Here is a 28,000-nt window from a genome sequence, read left to right as displayed (position 1 = left end):
ATGCTGAGAGCATCTTTTCCTCTTTATCTTGTGTTCTTGCTAAACTGACTGAGTTCAATAGCAGCTCTGGAAAGCGTTCTAATAATCTCCAAAGTGTTTAAGAAGCATTACTCACATTATCACAGAAACATGTCTTGCTCCAGAAATGTATTTACTGTTCTTTTTAGAAACACAGATGCAGTCTAGGTAAATAATACAAAACAGTTACTTTCTTGCCAAGGGAAAATGCTGTTTTTGTATTTATCTATTTAAAAGGCAAATGAAACCATTCATACTGAGGGAAGATGTATGCTAGATCAAGATCTTAGACTTGCTCACTTCTTATTAACCTGTATATTTATTTATCACTATCTTTTCAAGTTTATATTTATTTGGTTTAACTGTGGAAGACCTTCTTTTAAGTCAGCCTGGTTATAATAAAATATATTGTTTTAACTTTTTCATGGATAGGAGATATGAGTTCTGTTAATTTACCATCTAGAAGTGTGTTGTAAGAAAAAGGTCTTGGGTAAATCTTGGAATGATAAATTTAAAGTCATAGCATTTAGAGATGATCTATTGTTTTACAAAGTTTTAAACTTATTTAGAATGTCAAATGTAACTAACTAATCCTTTGATGAGAGAAAATATGACTGAATGAACACTAGCAGCAAAGAACAGGCATCTTCTGGCTTTCTTCCTTCCAGTGCATGATGTTAAGAGCTATACCATTTACAGTTAGATGGTCATTTTCTGAATGGCAACGTTTTAAGTATGATGGCTCTTTTTTATTGTACCTCAACTGCATGCATACGATTTAACATATATTATGTGGTTGAAGTAATTCAAGTTATTGATGTAAATCTATAAAATAAGATAAGCAAAGTGCCTGGCTCATGGTATATACTCAGTAAATGAATATTGAATGAATATGTCCTTGCTACTTTAATTCCATTTCCAATATTGAAATATCATGTAAATTCTGTGAAACCATTGTTCATAAGATTGAAAGGGGAAGGCATTTTCAATCTGGAGCTCCGTGCTACATTTGTCAAAGAGCTCTAAGTGCAGCTGAAGCAGCTGGCTAAGGTAGAAACTCCAGATATTGCTATTGGATTCATCTTGAATACAAGAAGAGAGGAAAATTGTTTACTATGGAGTTCTGCTGATTCTCTTCTGTTCCTAGACCCAGTCTAGAGACCCGATAAAGACTAAAGTATATGAGCTAGTCTGAAATGAGTGTGCACATTTCTGAGCCTCGGGCATTTTTTTGTTCTACCCTATTTTCTCATAAAGAAAATCTCAGAATGAGGTAGTGGGAAGTTTTGAGGATGTCAGGAATTCTGTTTTGTGCTTAGCCCCATGTCCTCACCCTCATGGGACTGAGGAGCTAAACTGCTGGCCACTGGTGTGGTGCATGATCTGGGTGGCATATGTTATCCAACATCACAGTTCAACTGCTGGTTGCTCGAAAAATATAAAATCTAATGAAAAGTAGTACACAGAACCAAAATGAATCAGCTATTTATTCCTTCTGTATTGGAATTTATTTTTAAAATGAAAATTAAGCCTTAATTTATAAAATTTAAAAACCCTGAGTCATGAAGTGGGAAAACTCCCCAAGGGACATTAATTTGTCCCTCTTGCATATCTAGTCAGCTACATAGATCATACAAAGAAATTGGGAATTTGGATGAATCTTTAACTTACATTTTGTCTTTTTTGAGAGACTCAACTGTTCTTATCTAGGTGGTTTGATGTTTTGTTGACATTCATTCCTGCAACATTCCTGTGAATTAGGGAAGTGGAAAAAATTTTCTCCCATTTCCATAACACAATGTCCTATGATGAACTCCTCTGTGAATTTCCACATCTGCCTTATATGCTTCCTCTGGGCATTAACTTCCTAAAAGTTTAAATATCAGTCAGCTGTGCACCCTGCCCGCCAACTGCATCATGGACAGATCACTTTTCATGAAACTTAGCTTTGGCATCAGGTCATGTTTAACATATTTTTATGATTATTGCTGGCACATAGTATAGAACTGTGCATTTACCTCTTATGAAAGCTGGAATAATGTAAATGCCTTACGCTTGTAAGACTGAAGGGAAGGTTAAATAGGAATTATAGAAAACACTGAAGTTCCTGGCACACAATAACTGTTTCCTATAAATACTGACCGAAAACTGATGCTAACTGCCTAGAGTTGGCTGTGATTTTAAATATGTTATTTGGCTTTTAATTGTAAATATATTTTTACATTATGAAAAAGAGAAAATTCTTCATATAACATATAGAAAGCACATCAAAACAGAATGTGAAGATTCTCTTCTTTTTTTTTTCTTTTTTAAAGATTTTATTTATTTATTAGAGATAGAGATCGTAAGTCCAGGGAGGAACAAAAGAAGGAGAAAAAGGGAGGGGAAAGAATCTCAGACTCTGAGTTGAGCATGGAGCCCAAGGCAGGGCTTAATCTCACAACCCAGAGCTCATGACCTGAGCCAAAACCAAGAGTTAGATGCTTAGCTAACTGAGCCACTGAGGTGCCCCAAAGATTCTCTTTTCTTGATATTACATTGTATCCTTATTTATTCACCTTCTTTATTTTACATGATTGAGGATGTGCTACTTCCCATAATTCCAACTGAAATAAGTCAATAGTGGACTTTGAGAGTATAGGACAATTAAATATATAAATACCCATGTTCTATTGTTTCTTTGGGCACGGTTTTCTGGAAGCACTATAGAGCACCATGCAGGAAGACAGATGGTCTTGTCTTCATCCCAGCTCTGCTCTGAGTCCCTGAGTCAATCACTTATCAGATGAATCTCAAGTTCTTCATCTGTAAAGGGGAAACAATAAAACACTTACTGTGTAAACCCCGTAGGGTTGCTATAATGCCCAAATGAGATAATGTCAGTGAAAATTCTCTGGAAATTGTAAGGCATTACACAAGGGTAAGGTATTAAAATTGCCAAGGCACTGTTCAGATTTTTCTAACCATTTCAAAACTAAAATAATCACTGTGGGTGGAGACCCATACATGGATTCTTTCTAGAGAGAATAGTGGAAAATAAGCAGTTGTTTTCTGGAATTTTCCACATTTAATGACAATAGTGACTACTGTCATTTGAAATTCTAAGAAAAGATGTTATTGGTTTCTTCACACATTTAGTAATTTTAATCTTTTGTATGTATGAGATTCCTTATTCAGTGCCTTTAACAACTTATTATTATTATTATTATTATTTTTAATTTCTTTTCAGTGTTCCAGAATTCATTGTTTAAGCACCACACCCAGTGCTCCTTTTTAAATATTTTATTTATTTATTTGACAGAGAGGGATCACAAGTAGGCAGAGAGGCAGGCAGAGAGAGAGAGGGAAGCAGGATCCCTGCTGAGCAGAGAGCCCGATGCAGGGCTTGATCCCAGGATCCTGAGATCATGACCTGGGCCGAAGGCAGAGGCTTAACCCACTGAGCCATCCAGGTGCCCAGAAAATTTTTTTACCCAGAAACTTGAATCATATTACTATGGGGGAAAGTGAGATATCTGTCCATGGACTAAAACTATTTTGTAATCATAACTAAATCTAGAATGCAAAGGTACATGACAGATTTCAGTTTAAGCTGCCCAGATTCTAACATTGGAAGGAAAATGTTCACTTGAAATCAAGAAACTCAACAGTATGTCAATAGGATATAAAACTTGATCTCTGACAAAAGAATGCATAGGATATTAGATAACATTGGTGACAACATTAGGATTAGTAAATGACATTGAATTTTCATATCGCAAAACACTTTAATGTGGTTTTAGAGACACAAATGTCATTAGTTTACACATGTTAGGAATAATGTACATCTACAGTATCATGTGTTCATTCAATAGATACTTTTCTCATATGCTATATGTCAGGCACTGTGTAAGTCATAGGATACAGAGGTGAATATGTAGTCCCTTTCCTCTATATTGATGGATTAAACCAAGGTTAATTCTTGGAGTATTTTAAAAAACCTGTACTCCAGTCTAAAGATTCAGATTTAGAAACCCTGTAGTGGGATCTGAACAAGCAGATTAAGAAACACCATCATCAGTAACAAAAACAACTCCCCTGGGGTTTTGATGTGTCACTCTCGTTAATAACCACCACTCAACATGCTAATAGGTGGGGACAGACACAGCAAGGTAAGAACAATTTCTGAGTCATGAACAGGATATTATGGAATCTCAAAATAGGGACACTGAATCTGTTCTCAGAGGGGGTTGGATAGGGAAGTATTTTTGGAGAAGGTGGTATCTAATCTCAAATATTTTGTGTTATTCTTCTAATTACAAACAATGTAGGAAACCAATGAAGAGCACACATATAAAAAACAAAAAAAATTAACCTTTAATATCTGACTTTGATGGTCTTAAATTTTGCTATAACATGTACAGAGTAGGTTTTGTTCCTTAACTATTTCAGTTTTGCATATTCTAGATTTTTTGGATTTAAGGTCTTTAATCAATTCTGAAATATAGGGAAATATATCATCATTACCTTTGAATTTTTCTCCCATCCTTTTCTTTGTAATTTTCTGGGATTTCTGTTGTGTATATGTCGGTATTTTATTCTGTTCTCCCTATCTCTTAATTTCATCTCTTTATACCTTTTTTGTTTTTATAGATTCTGCAGTTTATTTCATCTATTTTATTTTGTTTTTTGACTGTTATATTTTCAGTATCCAGTATTTCTATTTGATTATTCTTTTTGACTTCTGGTGCCTGTTTCATATAATCTATAACCTGAACTATTTCTTTGAGAATTTTATTCTTGTTTTTTGTCCTACTTCATGTAATAAAACTTTTCTTTGTAACGAATGTCCTTTGTATTATTTATCTATTGCCACACAACAAATTTATGACAAATTATCTTAAAACTTAATGACTTTAGAAAACAGTAGTCTCTCTCTTTTTTTTTTTTTTTTGCCATTCATGGTTTCTGTGGTTCTGAAATTCAGACAGTGTACAGTAGGGGTAGTTTGTTTCTGTTCCACAGTCTCTGGGGCCTCAGCTGGAAGACTTCAAGGCTGAGGCTGGAATGATAGGAATTGCATTTTCTCACATTTCTAGTAGTGGATGCAGGTGTTGGCTGGAGGCTGGCTGGGGCTGTCTACAAGAAAACCCAGATGTGACTTCTCTATTTGGCTTAAGTTTCCTCACAACATGGTGTCTGGATTCCAAAAGAGAAAGGGAGAGAAGGAAAAAGAAGAATCAGGCAGAGTTGTAATATTTTTTTGGTCTAGCCTTGGAAGTCATATAGATCACTTTTTTCTTATTCCACTCTTTGAAGCAGGCATGAATCTCTGTCCAAATTCAAGAGGAAAGAACATAGGCCGTAAATCTTGGTGAAGGGAGTGTAAGTTCCACTGTAAGAGCATGTTAGAATGAATGAACATATAGGTGTGGGCATCTTTGTAAAGTATAATTTCTCATATACTCTTTATCATCCAGTTGTTCTTGTCCATGAGTTCAGTTTCACTTGGGGCTATAACTATACTATTTGTAATTTGCAAGAAGGTGTGATGAGCCAGAGCACTACCTTTGTAGACCAAGGTTCTAAGATAGGGTTCTCTTTCTCGTCTACATAGAGGATTCCAGAAATACTTCTTTATTTCTCTGTGAGAGGTTCTTACAGGTTAGTTGTTTGTACCCGAGCTCTCCCCTTTCATTCCTATATATGTCTTAATTAATTTTTTAGAGGACTTCAGTAACTTGAGCTAGTTTATCATCTGTCAGGAGCCAGAAGTTTTTTAATATCCTTCTTTACTTAGTAGTCTATAATTAAAGCCTTGATTTCTTCTTTTCCCTAGGAACTATTTAGAACAGTGTGGTTTTGTTTCCTTACATTTCTGTTTGATTGGGTTTTTTAATTTATACTTTAAAAAATTTTCCATCTTTATTGCATCATGGTCAAAGTGACTTATACTATTTCTACTCTTTTGGCATTTGAAGTTAAATATACATTTTTTTGTTACTGCTTAAAGGAATCTTGAAGAAAAAGTATTATTTTGGGGGGAAGGGGGAAGGGGAAGCTTTTTTTTTTTCTTGCTTGGATTCCTTTTAGAATTCTCTTTTTATCTTTGAAATTCAGAAAATGTTCAAGCCATTTCCAGATCATGGCCTCTTTTCATTATTATGATGTTATAAAGCAAACCATTTTAATTTGCAAGTTCAGGTTTATATATACCTCAGCATTTTTTCCTATATTGTATCTATAGTTATTCCTGGGGTTTCATATCTTCCTTAAAAGGGTTTTTCCATTTTTTTTAAATCTCAAGATTATTAAGCTATTTTGAATGCAGTTAGATCTTTAGTCTTATCTCGAGTAATTTTTTTATTAATGTGAAGTAAGTAGCTACTAATTATTTAATTTTCTTTCAGAATTTATATATAGTTCAAATAGCAGTGATTTAAAATGACACATTTTATGATTTTAAAATTCCCACATATGTTTAGAAATACTTCTGTGCTAGCATATTGTGCATTGATCTATTTTTCTATTTCTTTTGATACCTCCAGTGCTGTTTTAATTATAGAAGCTTTACATGTATTTTCATACTATTTCAAGGCATATTACCTACCTTCTCCCCCCTTTTGGTGTTTTTCAGATTTTCATATGTATGTTTTCCAAATGGACTTTTGAAATTCACCTAATAATTTTGATGTTTATTACTTGTGTATTACTACCAATCAGTACTCTAGGAAAGAAATGTTCTACATTGCATTGTTCAATATGATAGTCACAGCCACATGTGACAATTGAGCACTTGAGATTTGGCTAATGCAACTGAGGAACTTTTTTTTTTTTCATTTCTGAGTATTTATTAGAAAAGAAATTAACCATTCACACTAGAGACTACAGAAGGAAATTAACTTAATATGGAAATTCTAGAACAAACTTCACAATCAGGGACTTAAGTTTTCATCAAGTAGAATGAAAAAAGAGAGAGAAATTCATTTAGGACTGTGTTTCTCAAATTCAGCTACTTTCACAGACATATTCTTAGGAGAGGGGTTTGCAAATTTTCTCTGATAATATTTTAAATTTTATTTCTCTTTATAATATAAACAAGTTAATACTCATTCAGGATTATGTGGACAACCATCTTCCATAACAGAGGTGCTATAGCAGCTGTATTTTTACCTCTGATCCCGGTGGCATCCACTAAATGAAGACCAATCGTGCTTAACTTTTCATGTGGTGCTTCTCAGATTGGGTCCTCAAGACTCTTCACGCAGTTGTTGAACATTTCCTATGAGATCTGTGAGTTGTCAAGGTTAAGAACTGGTTCAGAGCAGAAATTCTCAAGATGGGATGGGGTGGGATGGGGTGATGAGTGGGGAGACAGATGTAGCTTGGAAAAGCACATTCAAAATACCTATTGCTTTTATAATGCAAATTCTATAAAGTCAGACTCAATAAAATAGGCATCAGCAGAAAACCAGTTATAGATTCATCCTAGAGGGTGTGGGATAAACTTGGTTGAAAAACACTGGCTTAGAGGTAGAGGAGTCCTAGCATATAGAGAATAGTCAGTAAGAAGCATGTGTCAGTTTGGAGAAAGAACATCCTTTGAGTCACTGAGTGAATCCTAAGCCACAACTTGTCACAGATTTCTCGAACCCAAAGGGCCAATTGAGAGGTACTCAAGATGACCATCAACCTTCTCAGACCTGTGATTTGGGGCAAGTTGATCCACTTTTAAAATTAAATCAAAAGAAGGAAAAGCTGTTTTGTTTTTGTTTTTGTTTTTTTATTTTTTATTTAATTTTTAAAATATTTTATTTATTTATTTGACAGAGAGAGAGAGGTCACAAGTAGGCAGAGAGGCAGGCAGAGAGAGAGGGAGAAACAGGCTCCCCACTGAGCAGAGAGCCCGATACTGGGCTCGATCCCAGGACCCTGAGATCATGACCTGAGCCGTGGAAGGCAGAGGCTTAAACCACTGAGCCACCCAGGCGCCCCTGTTTTTGTTTTTTAAAGCAGAGGTTTTTTTGGTTTGTTTGTTTGTTTGTTTTTTAAGATTTTATTTATTTATTTGACAGAGAGAGACACCATGAGAGAGGGAACACAAGCAGGGGGAGTGGGAGAGGAAGAAGCAGGCTTCCTGCCAAGCAGGGAGCCCGATGCAGGGCTCGATCCCAGAACCTTGAGATCATGACCTGAGCCGAAGGCAGCCGCTTAATCACGGAGCCACCCAGGCGCCCCCGGAAAAGCTGTTTTTGCCAAAAAATATGCCCTGCCTCTTTCGCTTTCTCTCTCTCTTTTTTGGTGAACATATTTCAGAATTTTAAGTAAAAAGTTGTTAGCCCCAGAAACATCCACCAGGAAGTTTGGTCATTTGCAATGCCATCCAGCTCTCAAAGGGGAGATCAGCCTGGGATTTGCTCTGTAATTAGTGTAGAGCTCCAATTTGCTTTAGCTGCTTCAACATCTCCGCTGTGATGCATTTCTATCAGATTAGTGCATTCACCTCTACAATCTTTAAAGACCCAAGGTACTATTCTGGCTCCCGTGAGCTGTTGCAAATAATCTTGAATCTTGATTGTGTCACTGGTGGCTATGATATTGACAAATTCCAAAAACCCTTGTTTGGAGGGCAATGGCTGAGGAGCTCTTGGATCCTTCTGCAGTAGAGGCAGGTGGGCTTGATGAACACAACCACCTTCTCAGGTTGGATTTTGCTGTCCACAAACTCTTGAGCCCATGCTGACAGGCAGCTGCCTTCTGGGGAGGAGTCCTCAATTGTAGGTATTGCTCAGGGTATAAACCCTTGAATTTTTAATTTAATATAATTTAATTATATTTATATTTAAATAGCCGCATATGGTAATGGGTACTGATTGGACAATGAAACTCTAAGGCCAGAAATAAATAGGGAGAAAATAGATCATAGATATTCCTATGAGGGGGCCCTTTATTTTTCTTATTTTCTCTTTAATGTGTGCTGATGTCAAAGTATGCAGGTAAAGTTCTTTATACAGGCTTCTCTTCAGCCTAGAGTCATGTCCAGGGACATGGTGTAACTGTGACCAGCTTTCTTCCTGGTGCTACTAATGATTGCATCAGGGAAGGGACCTACCATATCTAGTAATCCTGTATGTCTTGGATTACTCAGTCGGCACAACAGGTCTTAAATGATCTATTATAGCAGAAATAGAGTGGTTCTCATCTATTCCCCTATCTGCTCTCATCCTCTCAAATATGAGAAGTTAATGAGTTTCTAACAGGAGCTCTTCTTTGACTCACTTCCCATGTTAATTAACTACTGTCACAGTTTAGGTAGTAGAATCTTACTTATTGCTTTCTTAATTTGATTTAGAATTTCTAGCATTCCAGTTCAGGAATCCATAGCTCCTGCTGCCTCAATAACCATGTTGTTTTGAATAAGCCAGCCATCTGAATATCTGTCATGCCGATGCTACGTTCTCCTAGCTGTCTAGATCATTGTATTTTGTTTCATATGACCTTGATCTCTTTGCCATAACTGCTTAGATCATAAGTATCTGAATTTGACTCACAAATGCATAGACTGAACAACAATCTATGTGGTGGCATTAAAAAATGAGTTGAGCCAATTTATTTCTTTTCCAAGTCTGATCTAAGAAAATCTAAGTAAATGATTCAGGGAGCCTTGCAATTGTTGGTTAAAAATCCATTAGGAAGAACCAGAACCATATCAGTTTTATTGTAGTAACTCACAGACTAAGTGATGAGGGACCAGAAACTAAGAGTGAGCAGAGGGAGCTAATTGGTTGCTACAGAACCTACTATGGAAGTGGGAGCCTGCTGCCTCACTTCCACCAGGTGAAACAAGTGCTGTTAATCAAGTTGCCTTGGTTTCTGATGTCATTACAGTCCCAAAGTATACAAATTCTAATAATAGCCATTTATTTAAATTTATATAATTTAGTATTTATTTTTAAACCACTTTATTGAGGTATGATTAGCACAAAAAACTGTACATAGTCAATGTATATATATATATTTATTTATTTTCTGGAGATAACTTCTTGAGATTAGTTTCTTTTCTTTACAATTAAAAGAGTCTTGTCTGAAGGCTTGACAGAAGTTTTCACTAATTTTATATTTTGTTTGGTTCCGTTTGGGAAGAAATGGTGACTAGATACCTTTGCTTATGTCCCTTTTTCTTGAAAGTTACCTGAGGGATGTGTGTTTGTGTGTGTAGTATGTATGATAGAAGAGAGAACATTCAGGGGCACCTGGGTGGCTTAGGTGGTTAAGCATCTGCCTTTGGCTCAGGCAGTGATCTCATTGACTTGGGATCAAGCCCTGCACTGAGCTCCCCACTTAGCTGGGAGTCTGCTTCTCCTTCTTTTCCCTCTGCTCTTCCCTTTCCTCTTGCCCCTCCCCTCCCCCCCACTCATGCATTTTCCCTCTCTCCCTCTCAAAACAAATAAAATCTTAAAAAAAAAAAAAAAGGAAGGGACAATATTCAGGCAGGGAGAACAGTGTAAGGAATGAAAGGCAAGAAAACAAGAAGTAGTACAGTATGGATTAAAGTATGGATTTTTGTTTTGTTTATGTTGATCTTAAGAGATGCAAATGAGAGGCATTTTCCCTCCTCATCCTGCTCATTCATTCATTTATGAATCTATGTATCCATCCAGCAGCTGTTTATTCAGTAACTTAATATGTGCCAGGCCCTATTACAGGCAATCAAGATATATGTATTTGACAGAAGAGACAAAAAGGTCTGCCATCCTAAGGCTTAGGGGAGAGATCATCGGCAATGAGAAAAATAAGTAAATAAATCTTTCAGCATATTAAAAAGTGAAAAGTGCTATGGAAAAAAATACTAGATTAAGTAGTCTGGGGGAATTGAGATACTTGTAGGGCATAGAGAGAGTATTCAAAGAAATGAGACGGCATTTTTGCCTTCCTCATCTCATGGAGAAAGCCAATTATTTCTGTTATGGTGTTCATTGGGCAGAAAAAAGGGTCTGAATAACAGTTTCAGGACTGATAAAAGATGCTGTGAGGTGCCTGGAGGATTTCCCCTTACCTAGGTTTTTCTTTGGGACCTTATTTCTCTTGAGTGAGGCTGGAGTTCTGGATGGAAGAGGAGGAAATGGGGAAATAGTCTTCCCAGAATGATGGGAGCTGGATGTGGGAAAGGTTTTTTTTTTTTTTTAAAGATTTTATTTATTTATTTGACAGACAGAGATCACAAGTAGGCAGAGAGGCAGGCAGAGAGAGAGGAGGAAGCAGGCTCCCCGCTGAGCAGAGAGTCCCATGCAGGGCTCGATCCCAGGACTCTGGGATCATGACCCGAGCCGAAAGCAGAGGCTTTAACCCACCATTAGTGCCACAGACCTACACATATTGTGCTTCAGAGTATTGCCACTCTGGCCTGTGGCTGTCATGAGTGTCTTATGAGCAAGTTGCAGTTAAAGGAGAGGGGGGCATAGTTATGGAGGACATAACCTGAGCAGCATGAGTTTAGTGTCCAGGGGAGGGTGAGGGAGCAGAGGCAACCTCATGGAATAAACAGAGTCACAGTGAAAGTGGTGATCTCCATAAACTAAAGGCCATGACTTCTATTTTTATTTCCTGTATACCAGAGAAGACTCCAGTTTCTTTTGCAAGTCTGGGGAGGTTTGCCAAACTCAAAGAAAGAAACAGTGAATATTTTATTATCCTCGGAACATGATATGTTTGATTCAAAAATTAATGTTATGTTTCTTTTTTTTTTTAAGATTTTATTTATTTATTTGACAGAGATCACAAGTAGAGAGAGAGGCAGGCAGAGAGAGAGAGAGAGGAGGAAGCAGGCTCCCTGCCAAGCAGAGAGCCCGACGCGGGGCTCAATCCCAGGACCCTGGGATCGTGACCTGAGCCGAAGGCAGAGGCTTTAACCCACTGAGCCACTCAGGCGCCCCTAATGTTATGTTTCTTGATCTGAGTGTGAAAATCTTCATTCCTGCTACATATGTTAAAGAGTTTTGTTTTTACCCAGCAGTCAGTGAAGAGATAATGAAAAATTTTAAGGAGAGTGACACCACGAATTTGTATTTTCAACACAGCTTTGTGTTGATTTAAAGTGCATGGGCAATAGTTAGAAGCTATTACACATTTGTTAGTAAGAGTTGATAGAGATCCCATAGAGTAGAGCCAGTAGGGAAACTGAGGAGAAAGTTTGTTTCTCGATTGAGAGCTCAAATTGACACTAGATCTGTGGCCCAAGTAACTGGGTAGATAGGTGTTGTATCATTGACATAAAAAAGACAGAAGATTGGTTGAATTTATTATATTGTGGTTCCTGTGATATCTCAAGGATATATTGAGAAGGTGTTGTCTAGGGTTAAGCTGGGTACATGAGTGTGATGTTCAGGAAAGGATTCTAAGCTAAAGTCATGATGTAGTGGTCCAGTTGAGGGTGAAGGGAATTGAAGGCATTGGTAAGTATATTCAGCTTGTCCCCAGGAAGAGGACAGGAAAGGACTTGGCGGGGATGACATGTAGGATGTAGTCAGAGCTAAAGAGGCTATATCAAAGAAAGTCTCTCAAATTCTTCGTTAACCTAGTATCGCCTTGGATATCACAGAGATATATGCTCTTAATGTTTCAGATAATTTTTGTTTTGTTACTTTTAAATAAATACCATTATGGTAAGTGAAAAATTCCTCCAGATACATTTGGCAGAAAAACACCTCCATGAAATAACTCACATACACTGAAGTATTTGGTGGCTAAATCCATTTTATTTATTTATTTGACACAGAGAGATCACAGGTAGGCAGAGAGGCAGGCAGAGAGAGAGAGGAGGAAGCAGGCTCCCTGCTGAGCAGAGAGCCCGATGTGGGACTTGATCTCAGGACCCTGAGATCATGACCGGAACCAAAAGCAGAGGCTTAAACCACCGAGCCACCCAGGCTCCCACTAAATCCATTTGTTAAATGCTGTCTAGTTTATACCCCATTGGAGATTCATGATGGCCATTAACATAAAAGTTTCAAGAAAACCTTCTGCATTAAGAAACCAGTTTAACCTGGTATTTCTCAAACTTCCCCTACCATAAAACTTTCCTTTTAAAGTTCAACAGCTATTAATATTCCTCTAGAATGATTATTAGAAAGAGCAAATCTAGGAAAAGATGGAAACTAACTCCTGTTTATTATCTCACAGCTGAGGTAGGATCAGATATGAAATCATTGGTCCAAAAGAAAATCATTTCAGATTGCTCGTAGGGTCCATCTACACTGCCACGACAAAGACAACTGACGAAAAATTACTGCTTAAAATTTTTGGTGTATTTTGTAGCTGCTACAGTAGTACTATTTTCTTTACTCTCCTTCTCTTCCTCCTTTCTCTTCCCCCTCCTACTTCACTCCTTTGTCTCCTGCTTTTTTCTCCCTTTTTCCCCCTTCTTCTCTCTCTCCCTTCTGCTTTCCTTTCTATCTTAAGTAACTATAATCACACCGTACATACTCTTACCACACTAAAAATGCTAAAAATGCTTGTTATAGTATTAGAAAAATTTTTATTAAAAGTTTCAGTGGTTGCCTAACATTTTATCTTGTGGATTTATTATAATTAACCATGCCTCTTCTGGACCCTTGTTTCAAATGCATTGTTATATAATATGCTTACATTGAGTTTTTCTGCATTTTGAGATATTTTCTCAGCAATTAAAAATTTTTAATTTCAAGTGTATCTTTTCATAAGCATTTTTGGGACAGTTTATCTATTTCTATAATATGATGGCAGCAATAAAAATCTATCAGCATTTTTATTAGAAATGATTCTTCTAATGATTAAAAATACTATATTAGGACTTGATAGGCAAAACAGTATCTGCATCACTCTCCACTGACTTCTCCCTTACCATGATTTCTCCATCATTCCTTTTGCTAGCTTCTCTCATGCAGCCTACAAACCCATCTTCTTTACCCCCACTAAAATCTTTTTTTTAAAAGATTTTTATTTTATTTATTTGACAGAAAGAGCTCACAAGTAGACAGAGAGAGAGAGAGGAGGGAAGCAGGCTCCCTGCTGAGCAGAGAGCCCGATGTGGGGCTTGATCCCAGGACCCTGGGATCATGACCTGAGCCAAAGGCAGAGGCTTTAACCCACTGAGCCACCCAGGTGCCCCCCGACTTAAATCTTAAATTACCCCCACTTAAATCTTATTTTCTCTTTATTCACACTTTTCCTCATCAAACCCCTTGAAAAAAAATAATCCAGACTCACTTCTCACCTTCCAGTCAACCATGCACATTCTGCAATCAAGTGTCTGCTATCACAACTTAAAACACTTGACACATTGTATTATATTTTATCTTCTGCTAGACTGTATGTGCCTTAGAGTCAGGGAGGATGGTCTTGGTATCTATAGCATTGGCACCAAATTTATAGTCAAGAAAACAAATTCATTCAACAAACATGGTATTCATGGAATGATGTTTATCCATTCTTCACTTAAGCATACATAAAATGAATTCATATTTATTTGGCTTTTAGAGTAATAGAAATCCAGTATAACTTTTTCTAGGAGTTATTCTATATTGTAATACCTTTCCCTTAGCATTCACTGGGATGGTCTGTCTTTCTGTTTGTGTCTCTTTGTATATCTACCTCCTTAATTGCCTGCCAGATATATCTGTCATCTGATTATCCATTTTTCTATTTTTGTTAAATTCTGAATCTTTACTAAGTTTCTGTAAGTTGACTTGATAATGCTTTGATGGTTGTCAGTGCAAGATAACTTGTACCACAGATGCAGGTATGGCATATTTTCATTAAGATGATGTTACTCATAACTGTAGGAATAGAGTTTGTGACCAGCATCACAGAAGCCACTGTGGTTCAGGGATTCAGATGAACTGTGGAAGCTGCTCATGTAAAGGGTTTGTGTCACATTATTCCATCTCTTAAAAGAAGATACCTGGGGTACTTGGGTGACTCAGTTGGTTAAGTGTCTGCCTTGGGTTCAGGTCATGATCCCAGAGTCCTGGGTTCAAGCCCCAGGTCATCAAGCTCCCTGTTGAGCAGGGAGTCTGCTTCTCATTCTCCCTCTGCCTCTCCTCTCCTGCTCCTTCTCTCTCTCTTGCTCACTTTCTCTTTCTCAAATAAATAAAATCTTAAAGGAAAAGATATTGCCAATTACATGACTCAGCTGTGTGATCAAAACACTGTACATGGTGCCAATACCAAAGGAAATAAGGAAGAAGTCCCTTATTTGGAGCAATTTTTCTAATTGAAGTGGACAACATATCTACATCACTGGAAAAATGTACATGCACATATGTTTGCACTATGTCCACTGCTAAGGAATTGCTAAAGTTGTTATGGGATTTTGAATGAGTTGATCTAGAAAGACTGTGAGAGAGATCAATATTTAAGTCATATTAAGAACTTTCATCTTAAGACAAAGAGAGGGTCACTTTGAAGAGGAGGATAAAAGCTTGGGGTAGAGAAAAGGTGTGAACCTGAGGGTTTTGAAGGGTCAGGGGTGGGAGGTTAGGGGAACAGGTGGTGGGTAATGGGGAGGGCACGTTTTGCATGGAGCAATGGGTGTTGTGCAAAAAGAATGAATACTGTTACGCTGAAAAAAATAAATAAAATGGAAAAAAAAAAAAGAAAAGGTGTGTTTGAAAGGTCAACAGTGAAAGTGAGAAAAGTGGTAGACAGTTGGGATGATGTCTATTCATAGATGTAAGAAGCAGTTCTAAATCATTTCTCAGCTGAGCAAAAGGTGCTGAAAATGCATAAACATCATGGGGCAGGAAGTTGTTGCTATTTAACAAAAGAGCTTGTTGTCTTGGCATACAATTATGGATATGAGACTGAAAAGGCAAAGGAAGAAATATGAGTATATGACATGGTGTATGGCCTTGAGGAAGAGTAAAGATACAGATGATATTACAAGCCTGTGATTGGTCATTATGCTCATGGAGACATTGGGCTGGTTCCTGACAAAACCCTGTGTCTGAATGGAAGATATCATTCTATACAACAGAAAGGGGATGTGGCAGGAAGAGAGAGCAAGTCTCGGGAATCATAACTTTTAAAAGTAATATTGAACAAAATGTAGCTGAATTATTTAAGAGAAAGAATGGCAGGGGGAAAAAGCATCTTGCACAGTACTGCTTCCTAGGAGAGTTAGCAAAAGAACCCCCAAATAAACGGTTTTCCTAGAGGTTTGTGTGCAAAGGCGATGGGGTTCCAGAGCAACCCCTCTCATGAATTCATCAAAGAAAATGAATTCATCAAAGAAAATGAATTCATGAGAGGCAATTGAGAGGACACTTTGTAAGAAGGAATATGAGAGAATGTTTCTGCCATGGAAATGCCTTCTTTCAACTTTAATAGTGAGGAAAATATTAAATTATGTCAACTGTGGAGTTTAAATTTATTTTGTTATAATATAGTTAAAGAAAATAACTTGTGAATGCCATTAATGAGAGAATATTTATAAAATCTTCTTTCTCTTATTTTTCTTAATCAAATTATTACTTAGCAATGTGGTGCAGAAGAGTCTTTATTGGTTTTACTTTGTTTTTAGAGATTCCTTTTGTAAATCATAAGGGAGTAGTGCTCTCTGTCATTAGTACAGTTGCTGCCTCCTTAAGGCTTTTCTGAAATTAGAAGGTAATGGTAGTTGGTGTGTTAATCCTGTGCAAAGGTGATATGTGGAAAGGGAAACACTTTAGTCTGAAGATTTAATTGATCATCATTCAGGTTTGCCTTTTTTAAAATGTTAAACAATCACCAGTTTGTGATCAGTAAAGCCAGTATCTTCAGGAATAATTGTGGTTGACATATTCAGCTTAAGAGTCTAAGGGGAGGTAATCAATGAGAGCATATTACAATGGGTTAAAAAATATCTTCATATACTTGTTTTTGCTACCCAAGATAAAATCAAGTTTGAGAAATAAATAATACTTTGGGGGTTGGTAAGTGTTCAGAAGAACCTAATTTTAACCCAATTTTTAAAATAAATTTTGTTAAAAAAATGGCGCCTGGGTGGCTCAGTGGGTTAAAACCTCTGCCTTTCGCTCAGGTCATGATCCCAGGGTCCGGGATCGAGCCCCGCATCGGGCCCCTTGGCGGGGAGCCTGCTTCCTCCTCTCTCTCTCTGCCTGCCTCTCTACTTGTGATCTCTATCTGTCAAATAAATAAATAAAATCTTTAAAAAATATATAGAAATTAAATGAACACAAAAACTAAGAATAGAGCTCGATGAATTAGTACAAAGGGAATACATCTGTGGAAGCACCCCCAGAACAAGAAGTAGGATAGAAACAGTACCCAGATATTCCCCTTGTTACTTTCCTCATACTCCTTCTCAAAAGCAACAGCTGTCCTGAAATCTAACATCATAAATCTGTTCTGCCTGCTTTTAAAAATATATTTAAATCCATCATACAATGTGTATTCTTTTGTTTGCCTTCTTTTACTCATCATTATGTTCCCGAGATTCATCCATATTGTTGAATATAGTGGTAGTTCATGGCTGTGAATTATTTTCATATTTGAAAGAAAAATGACCATGTTATTAAAAATTGGGAAAATAAATGTAAAAGACAGTTCCTTATTAATATTCAAATATGGGTATAATAGTGATTTTGAGAAGCCTAAACCTCAGACTGATTTCCTCAGAGTTCACTGCTGAGACTGTGTGAGAACAGGTAGCTTATTAGGCAGATGATCCCAAGAAACACCAACAGGAGAGTGTGGAGAAGAGATGAAGAACAGAAGAACTAAAGAGGGTGAATAAAGAGATTGCTGCTGCTTTTGACAACGGAGGCACAATTCCACTGGAGACCTCTGGGAGATGATGTAGAAATCACCAATAATTATCCCAGCCAAGGGACAAAGAAGCTGGGATATTTATTCACACCTTTCACGTTAGTTGGAGACTGCTCTCCATGGTGTAAACTCTGTGGTAATTCCAGTCCAGTGTGCACATAGGCAGACTATGTTCTCACAGTTGAAGAGAGCTGTCAGAGAGTTGCAGGTAGTTTGCCAGCAGAACTTGCAACTAGAAAGTCAGTGGTGAGAAAGTGTAAGTAGAACAACATCTGCCACAAATATGATCTCAACCAAAAGGCTAAAGTAAAACACAGTAATGAATTACTGTTTGGCAAGTAGCTGTGGTCAGAGCCACTATGAAGAGACATTAAGTGTTTGAATAATCATCTTTATTTCTTGAGGAACACATTATTTCTAATGAACACATATGTATTTCCTTGGGGTTCCAGGTTGGGTCTTTGTCTTGAATGCTTGGCGAAGTATTGATTGTGGGCATCTAGGAATAGGGGCTATATGATCATAGCCATGGTTCTCTATTGTAAATTCTTGATTTACTTTGATAATTAGCCATTTGTAATTGATCTCTAAAGAGCACTGGATTAAAAATCAATTGGGGAGGTTACATAAAGAAATTGAATTGTGAAGTCCAAAATATTCCACCAATTTGAAATTTTTTAAAATGTTTTATTTATTTATTTTTTTTTATAAACATATAATGTATTTTTATCCCCAGGGGTATAGGTCTGTGAATCGCCAGGTTTACACACTTCACAGCATTCACCATAACACATACCCTCCCCAAAGTCCATAACCCTACTCCCCCTCTCCCACCCCCCCCACCCAGCAACCCTCAGTTTGTTTTGTGAGATCAAGAGTCACTTATGGTTTGTCTCCCTCCCAATCCCATCTTGTTTCATTTATTCTTCTCGTATCCCCCTAATCCCCCATGTTGCATCTCCACGTCCTCATATCACAGAGATGATATGATAGTTGTCTTTCTCCGATTGACTTATTTCACGAAGCATGATACCCTCTAGTTCCATCCACGTTGTCACAAATGGCAAGATTTCATTTCTTTTGATGGCTGCATAGTATTCTATTGTGTATATATACCACCTCTTCTTTATCCATTCATCTGTTGATGGGCATCTAGGTTCTTTCCATAGTTTGGCTATTGTAGACATTGCTGCTATAAACATTCGGGGGCACATGCCCCTTCGGATCAGTACGTTTGTATCTTTAGGCTAAATACCCAGTAGTGCAATTTCTGGGTGATAGGGTAGTTCTATCTTCAACATTTTGAGGAACCTCCATGCTGTTTTCCAGAGTGGTTGCACCAGCTTGCATTCCCACCAACAGTGTAGGAGGGTTCCCCTTTCTCTGCATCCTCGCCAGCATCTGTCATTTCCTGACTTGTTAATTTTAGCCATTCTGACTAGTGTGAGGTGGTATCTCATTGTGGTTTTGATTTGTATTTCCCTGATGCCGAGTGATGTGGAACACTTTTTCATGTGTCTGTTGGCCATCTGGATGTCTTCTTTCCAGAAATGTCTATTCATGTCCTCTTCCCATTTCTTGATTGGATTGTTTGTTCTTTGGGTGTTGAGTTTGCTAAGTTCCTTATAGATTTTGGACACTAGCCCTTTATCTGATATGTCGTTTGCAAATATCTTCTCCCATTCTGTCAGTTGTCTTTTGGTTTAGTTAACTGTTTCCTTTTCTGTGCAAAAGCTTTTGATCTTGATGAAATCCCAACAGTTCATTTTTGCCCTTTCTTTTTTGTTTTTTTTTAAAGATTTTATTTATTTATTTGACAGAGAGAGAGATCACAAGTAGGCAGAGAGGCAGGCAGAGAGAGAGGAAGAAGCAGGCTCCCTGTGGAGCAGAGAGCCTGATGCGGGGCTCGATCCCAGGACCCTGAGATCATGACCTGAGCCGAAGGCAGTGGCTTAATCCACTGAGCCACCCAGGCGCCCCCATTTTTGCCTTTTCTTCCCTTGCCTTTGGCGATGTTCTTAGGAAGATGTTGCTGCCGCTGAGGTCAAAGAAGTTGCTGCCTGTGTTCTCCTCAAGGATTTTGATGGATTCCTTTCTCACATTGAGGTCCTTCATCCATTTTGAGTCTATTTTCATGTGTGGTATAAGGAAGTGGTCCAATTTCATTTTTCTGCATGTGGCTGTCCAATTTTCCCAGCACCATTTATTGACGAGGCTGTCTTTTTTCCATTGGACATTCTTTCCTGCTTTGTCAAAGATGAGTTGACCATAGAGTTGAGGGTCTGTTTCTGGGCTCTCTATTCTGTTACATTGATCTATGTGCCTGTTTTTGTGCCAGTACCATGCCGTCTTGATGATGACAGCTTTGTGATAGAGCTTGAAGTCCGGAATTGTGATGCCACCAACTTTGGCTTTCTTTTTCAATATTCCTTTGGCTATTCGAGGTCTTTTCTGGTTCCATATAAATTTTAGGATGATTTGTTCCATTTCTTTGAAAAAAATGGATGGTATTTTGATAGGGATTGCATTAAATGTGTAGATTGCTTTAGGTAGCATAGACATTTTCACAATATTTATTCTTCCAATCCAGGAGCATGGAACATGTTTCCATTTCTTTGTGGCTTCCTCAATTTCTTTCATGAGTACTTTAAGTTTTCTGAGTATAGATTTTTTGCCTCTTTGGTTAGGTTTATTCCTAGTTTTGGGTGCAATTGTAAATGGGATTGACTCCTTAGTTTCTCTATCTTCTGTCATGTTGTTGGTATAGAGAAATGCAACTGATTTCTGTGCATTGAATTTATATCCTGACACTTTACTGAATTCCAGTACAAGTCCTAGCAGTTTTGGAGTGGAGCCTTTTGGGTTTTCCACATATAGTGTCATATCATCTGCGAAGAGTGATAGTTTGATTTCTTCTTTGCTGATTTGGATGCCTTTAATTTCTTTTTGTTGTCTGATTGCTGAGGCTAGGACTTCTAGTACTATGTTGAATAGTAGTGGTGATAATGGACATCCCTGCCGTATTCCTGACCTTAATGGAAAAGCTTTCAGTTTTTCTCCATTGAGAATGATATTTGCAGTGGGTTTTTCATAGATGGCTTTGATAATATTGAGGTATGTGCCCTCTATCCCTACACTTTGAAGAGTTTTGATCAGGAAGGGATGCTCTACTTTGTCAAATGCTTTTTTCAGCATCTATTGAGAGTATCGTATGGTTCTTGTTCTTTCTTTTATTAATGTGTTCTATCACATTGATTGATTTGCGGATGTTGAACCAACCTTGCAGCTCTGGAATAAATCCCACTTGGTCGTGGTGAATAATCCTTTTAATGTACTGTTGAATCCTATTGGCTAATATTTTGGTGAGAATTTTTGCATCTGTGTTCATCAAGGATATTGGTCTGTAGTTCTCTTTTTTGGTGGGATCCTTGTCTGGTTTTGGGATCAAGGTGATGCTGGCCTCATAAAATGAGTTTGGAAGTTTTCCTTCCATTTCTATTTTTTGGAACAGTTTCAGGAGAATAGGAATTACTTCTTCTTTAAATGTTTGGTAGAATTCCCCTGGGAAGCCGTCTGGCCCTGGGCTTTTGTTTGTTTGGAGATTTTCGATGACTGTTTCAATCTCCTTACTGGTTATCAGCCTGTTCAGGTTTTCTATTTCTTCCTGGTTCAGTTGTGGTAGTTTATATGTCTCTAGGAATACATCCATTTCTTCCAGATTGTCAAATTTGTTGGCATAGAGTTGCTCATAGTATGTTCTTATAATTGTCTGTATTTCTTTGGTGTTAGTTGTGATCTCTCCTCTTTCATTCATGATTTTATTTATTTGGGTCCTTTCTCTTTTCTTTTTGATGAGTCTGGTCAGGGGTTTATCAATCTTATTGATGCTTTCGAAGAACCAGCTCCTAGTTTCGTTGATTTGTTCTATTGTTTTTTTGGTTTCTATTTCATTGATTTCTGCTCTGATCTTTATGATTTCTCTTCTGCTGGGTTTAGGGTTTCTTTCTTGTTTTCTCAAGCTCATTTATATGTAGGGTTAGGTTGTGTACTTGAGACCATTCTTGTTTCATGAGAAAGGCTTACTGCTATATATTTTCCTCTCAGGACTGCCTTTGCTGTGTCCCACAGATTTTAAACCGTTGTGTTTTCATTATCATTTGTTTCCATGAATTTTTTCAATTCTTCTTTAATTTCCTGGTTAACCCATTCATTCTTTAGAAGGATGCTGTTTAATCTCCATGTATTTGGGTTCTTTCCAGCTTTCCTCTTGTGATTGAGTTCTAGCTTCAGAGCATTGTGGTCTGATAATATGCAGGGAATGATCCCAATCTTTTGATACCGGTTGAGACCTGATTTGTGACCCACGATGTGATCTATTCTGGCGAAGGTTCCATGTGCACTAGAGAAGAATGTGTATTCTGTTGCTTTGGGATGAAATGTTCTGAATATATCTGTGATGTCCATCTGGTCCAGTGTGTCATTTAAGGCCTTTATTTCCTTGTTGATCTTTTGATTGGATGATCTGTCCATTTCAGTGAGGGGAGTGTTAAAGTCCCCTACTATTATTGTATTATTGTCGATGTGTTTCTTTGATTTTGTTATTAATTGGTTTACATAGTTGGCTGCTCCCACATTAGGGGCATAGATATTTAAAATTGTTAGATCTTCTTGTTGGACAGACCCTTTGAATATGATATAGTGTCCTTCCTTATCTCTTGTTATAGGCTTTGGCTTAAAATCTAATTGATCTGATATAAGGATTGCCACCTCAGCTTTCTTCTGATGCCCGTTAGCATGGTAAATTGTTTTCCACCTCCTAACTTTTAACCTGGAGGTGTCTTCGCATCTAAAATGATTTTCTTGTAGGCAACATATAGATGGGTTTTGTTTTTTTATCCATTCTGATACCCTGTGTCTTTTGATTGGGGGCATTTAGCCCATTAACATTCAGGATAACTATTGAGAAATATGAATTTAGTGCCATTGTATTGCCTGTAAGGTGACTGTTACTGTATATTGTCTCTGTACCTTTTTGATCTACTACTTTTAGGCTCTCTCTTTGCTTAGAGGACCCCTTTCAATATTTCCTGTAGAGCTGGTTTGGTGTTTGCAAATTCTTTCAGTTTTTGTTTGTCCTGGAATCTTTTTATCTCTCCTTCTATTTTCAATGATAGCCTAGCTGGATAGAGTATTCTCGGCTGCATGTGTTTCTCATGTAGTGCTCTGAATATATCATGCCAGCTCTTTCTGGCCTGCCAGGTATCTGTGGATAAGTCTGTTGCCAATCTAATATTTTTACCATTGTATGTTACAGACTTCTTTTCCTGGGCTGCTTTCAGGATTTTCTCTTTGTGACTAAGACTTGTACATTTTACTATTAGGTGACTGGGTGTGGGCCTATTCTTGCTGATTTTGAAGGGGGTTCTCTGCACCTCCTGGATTTTGATGCTTGTTCCCTTTGCCATATTAGGGAAGTTCTCTCCAATATACCTTCTGCTCCCCTCTCTCTTTCTTCTTCTTCTGGAATCCCAATTATTCTAATGTTGTTTTGTCTAATGGTGTCACTTATCTCTCGAATTCTCCCCTTGTGGTCCAGTATTTGCTTGTCTGTCTTTTGCTCAGCTTCTTTATCCTCTGTCATTTGGTCTTCTATATCACTAATTCTTTCTTCTGCCTCATTTATCCTAGCAGGGAGAGCCTCCATTTTTGATTGTACCTCATTAATAGGTTTTTTTATTTCAACTTGGTTTGATTTTAGTTCTTTTATTTCTCCAGAAAGGGCTTTTATATCTCCAGAGAGGTTTCTCTAGTATCTTCTATGCCTTTTTCGAGCCCGGCTAGAACCTTCAGAATTGTTATTCTGAACTGTAGATCTGACATATTACCAATGTCTGTGTTGATTAGGTCCCTAGCCTTCGGTATTGCCTCTTGTTCTTTTTTTTTGTGGTGAATTTTTCAGCCTTGTCATTTTGTCCAGATAAGAGTATGTTAAGGAGCAAATAAAATACTAAAAGGGTGGCAAATACCCCAGAAAAATGTGCTTTAACCAACTCAAAAGAGACTCCAAATTGTGGGGGAGTGAAAGGGGAAAAAAAGAGGTTCAGAAAAAAAAAAAAGAAAAAAATTAAAAAAAGAAAACAAATAAAGAAAAAATATAAAAAAGAGAAAAAATATATATTAGATAAACTAGTTAAAAAACGTTAAAAAAGAAAAGGGTAAAAGTTTTAAAAATTTAGCAGAAGAAGAAAAAAGAAGGAAAAAAATTGAAAAAAGAAATTAATACGAAAGAATCATGGGGAGAAAGCCATGAGTTCCGTGCTTTGCTTTCTCCTCCTCTGGAAGTCCACTGCTGTACTAGGTATTGAACCTGCTTTCCTTGGTAGAGGAAATTCGTCCTGGCTGGATTTTTTGTTGATCTTCTGGGGGAGGGGCCTGTTGTGGTGACTCTGAAGTGTCTTTGCCAGAGGCAGAATTGCACCGCCCTTACCGGGGGCGGACTAAGTAATCCGCTCGGGTTCGCTTTCTGAGCTTTTGTTCCCTGAATGCTTTCCGTAGAGTTCTGGAGGACGGGAATGAAAATGGCGGCCTCCCAGTCTCCGGCCTGGAGGAGCCAAGAGCCCGGGGCCCCACTCCTTAGTGCGCCCCCAGAGAACAGCGCCCAATCACTCCCGTATCCCCGGCCTCCAGCCACGCTCCGAGCTCACCCAGCCTGCGACCAGTTCAAGGTAACCTCGAGCTGAGAGCTCAGTCCTCGGCTCTGTCTCTGTAGCCGGCTTCCCCGTTCTAATACCTGCGAGCTCTGTGACACTCCGACACCCCCGATCCTTCTGTGATCCTGCGGGATCTGGGGCCACGCTGACCCCATGTGGGCTTCACCCTGTTTTAGCCTCTGGAGCAATGTCCCTCAGTGGAACAGACTTTTTTTTTTTTTAAAGATTTTATTTATTTGACAGATAGAGATCACAAGTAGGGAGAGAGGCAGGCAGAGAGAGAGAGAGGAGGAAGCAGGCTCCCTGCCAAGCAGAGAGCCTGACGCGGGGCTCGATCCCAGGACCCTGGGATCATGACCTGAGCGAAAGGCAGAGTCTTTAACCCACTGAGCTACCCAGGCGCCCTGTGGAACAGACTTTTAAAAGTCCTGATTTTGTGCTCCGTTGCTCCTCCGCTTGCTGGGAGCCGCCCCCCCCCCCCCCCCCGCGGTCTATCTTCCCATCGTTTTGGATTCACTTCTCCGCCAGTCCTACCTTTCAGAAAGTGGTTGATTTTCTGTTTCTAGAATTGCTGTTCTTCTTCTCTTCGATCTCCCATTGGATTTGTAGGTATTTGCAATGTTTAGATAAGTTATCTAGCTGATCTCCTGCTACCTGATATAGTCTCAGCCCGCTACTTCTCCGCCATCTTGACTCCTCCTCCCTGAATTAGAATTTTTTAAACTTGGTCTTTGATAAAGAATTAGATTAAAATTGACCTTTGATTTTCTATGACAGACTATGGCTGTGTTTGCATGAGTTTCAAATTTAGAAGTAACAACTCACTTCTGTTATTTGGAGAGCTTGGAAACCTTTTTAGTTTGCAAAAGGAAGGTATATTATGATGCATAAAATTATTTATGAATTTTCATTTCCTCCTTACTGTCTGGAAAGCACTTGAAAACTATACCCATGAACTTTGCATATTCATGATTATATAGAAACGCTATTATTCAGAATTCGGTTTAAAACTATTGCTCTTAGTTTACATATTTTTCCAGCTCCCACTTTACTCATCAAAAGTACCCAGAGATGATTATAGTTCTAAGAAGCTAGGTAACTTTGTCAGTTCATTTAAAAAGATCTTTGTTTTGAGTAGCCTACTGTATTTTCAATACTGTTTAATGGAAATTCCCTTTCTTGAAGTTCTTACTCATTCACCTCCATCTTTACACTAGGGCAGGTCAGAACAGTTCTGTTCATTTTTTCCTGGAAAACAGGCAGAACATACAATACTCTCACTCCTCCTTTCCCATTAAATTATCTGTTTTTGGCTGATCCTTAAATTGTTCATAAGAACATGGTGCTGGATCCCTTTTTCCTGCTTTTTTGGTTCAAACTTACATTTGTTGATAATGTTTTGGTGGTGTATTATCCATAACTGAGGCCAATATGCAAGGTGTGCTCCTTCCTTGAAATATTAGAGAACTCTTTATTCTCATATTTTTAGGAGCTGTTTCTCTTAATAAGGAGTAGGATGAATCAGGAAATCTTTGTTTCGACACAAATTGAAATAGAGTTTGAAAGTTTCTGTATGTATTGGGAACCATGGGAGGTTTTAAGGGGGAAATTATACAACTAGGTTCAAGTTTTATATAAGTAACTTTGGTAGCAGTAAAGTATAAGTATTATAAGGGAAAATAACAATTTATGATTGAATTCACTCTATTTTCTTTCTTTTTTTTTAAAGATTTTATTTATTTATTTGACAGACAGAGATCACAAGTAGGCAGAGGAGTAGGCAGAGAGAGAGGAGGAATCAGGCTCCCTGCTGAGCAGAGAGCCCAATGTGGGGCTCATTCCCAGGATGCTGGGATCATGACCTGAGCTGAAGGCAGAGGCTTTAACCCACTGAGCCACCCAGGTGCCCCGAATTTACTCTGTTTTCACATCATCTATAGATTTGATTAATAATCAATGTCTATATCTAAGACATCATGATATACACACTGGGCAGGAAAGTGAGGAAGATACAGCCCCACATGATCAAACAAGTTCCTCCTTCCAAATCACTTACATTTTCTTCAGTATGATCATTCAGCCACTTGCATCTCCATCCAGTGCAGTTTTATCCTGGACACCAGGTGCTAATAACAATATTGATGATTGAACCATTTTTATCACTTATGGGATATAGACACTGCTCTAAGTGCTTTAAATATTAACTTACTTGAATTTTCTTCCTGACTCTATGAGGTAGTGTAATTTTCATCATTGTTTATTAATGGGGATACTTGGACCCATAATTAAGTAGTATGTACAGCATCCCACAGCTTGCTACATGGCGAATCAGAGTTTTGGCTTGAGTACATTCCCTGATCCTGTTCACTACACTACCTCAAAGGAGCCAAGACAATGTAGAATGAATATCACCTAATGTGACCATACAGAAAAAAACCTCATTTCGTTGGTTCTTGAAACAGATGTTTATACCACTCTAAGAGAACTCAATGTGTGATAATAAGTACTGGAAGACAGGAATAGTAAGACTGTGTGTTTCTTGCCATTTTTGAGAGTAAATATATTTCAGTTGAGAAATGGGTTCATTAAATAGGTAAAGGAAGTCCCCTTCTACCAAAAATAAGTTATAAGTGGGGTTTAATTTCATTTTCTTTTTTGGAAACCATCCAGTTTTTCTTGCAGAGTATATTATTAGTAGTTAAGCTACTTTTTAAAATTCAAGTTTATACTGAATTGAATATAATCACTAGTTCATAATTAGAGGGGGTTTTATTTTATTTTAAAGATTTTATTTATTGATTTGACAGAGAGAGACAGCAGGAGAGGGAACACAACCAGGGCGAGTGGAAGAGAGAGAAGCAGGCTTCCCACTGAGCAGGGAGCCCAATGTAGGCCTCAATCCCAGGTTTCTGGGATCATGACATGAGCCAAAGGCAGATGCTTAATGGCTGAGCCACCCAGGTGCCCCAAGAGTGTTTTAAATCTAAAAAAAAATCCATATTCTCTTGATGTTCAATTTTAGTACTTGCCCCCAAACTTTTCCATTTATGGTCAATTCTTGTTCTTCATGGTAGTTATGTTGTATAAAGTTAGTACAAACACTGTATTAGTGAATATTGACCCACAGGTCCTAAGAAATACAGAATTGGGTTCCTGTGAGCTTCTGGGTACAGTATTTTTGTCAACCAATCAATATGTAACCTTGTTTTATGTGTGTTTCTGTTTAAAGATATTTAATATGTAACTGTTGATGCATTAACACCAAACTCACAACAGCACTAAACTCATGCCTGAATGAAGCTTATCTAACACATGTATTTTCTTTATAAGACACACACAACATAGCCTTTTTGCATTAAGAACTTAAGCACTATGCTTAAAAAACATTTTAAACAGAACAATTGGTAACATAAACACAAAAATGCAAAAATCTAGCACTAAATAAACCAAAAAAAGGATACTTATGTACAGTATCAGAGCTGAAACAA

General features: G+C 37.8%; 1 pseudogene; it reads right to left on the bottom strand.

The window, feature by feature from the left end:
- Positions 1-8,422: 8,422 nt before the first annotated feature.
- Positions 8,423-28,000, bottom strand: part of LOC123956074 — a 155,061-nt pseudogene continuing 135,483 nt past the window's right edge.

Source organism: Meles meles, chromosome 14 (genome assembly GCF_922984935.1).
Source record: "Meles meles chromosome 14, mMelMel3.1 paternal haplotype, whole genome shotgun sequence".
Lineage (NCBI taxonomy): Eukaryota > Metazoa > Chordata > Mammalia > Carnivora > Mustelidae > Meles > Meles meles.
Note: the sequence above shows the minus strand (reverse complement) of the source record. Positions and strands in the feature narration are given on the sequence as shown.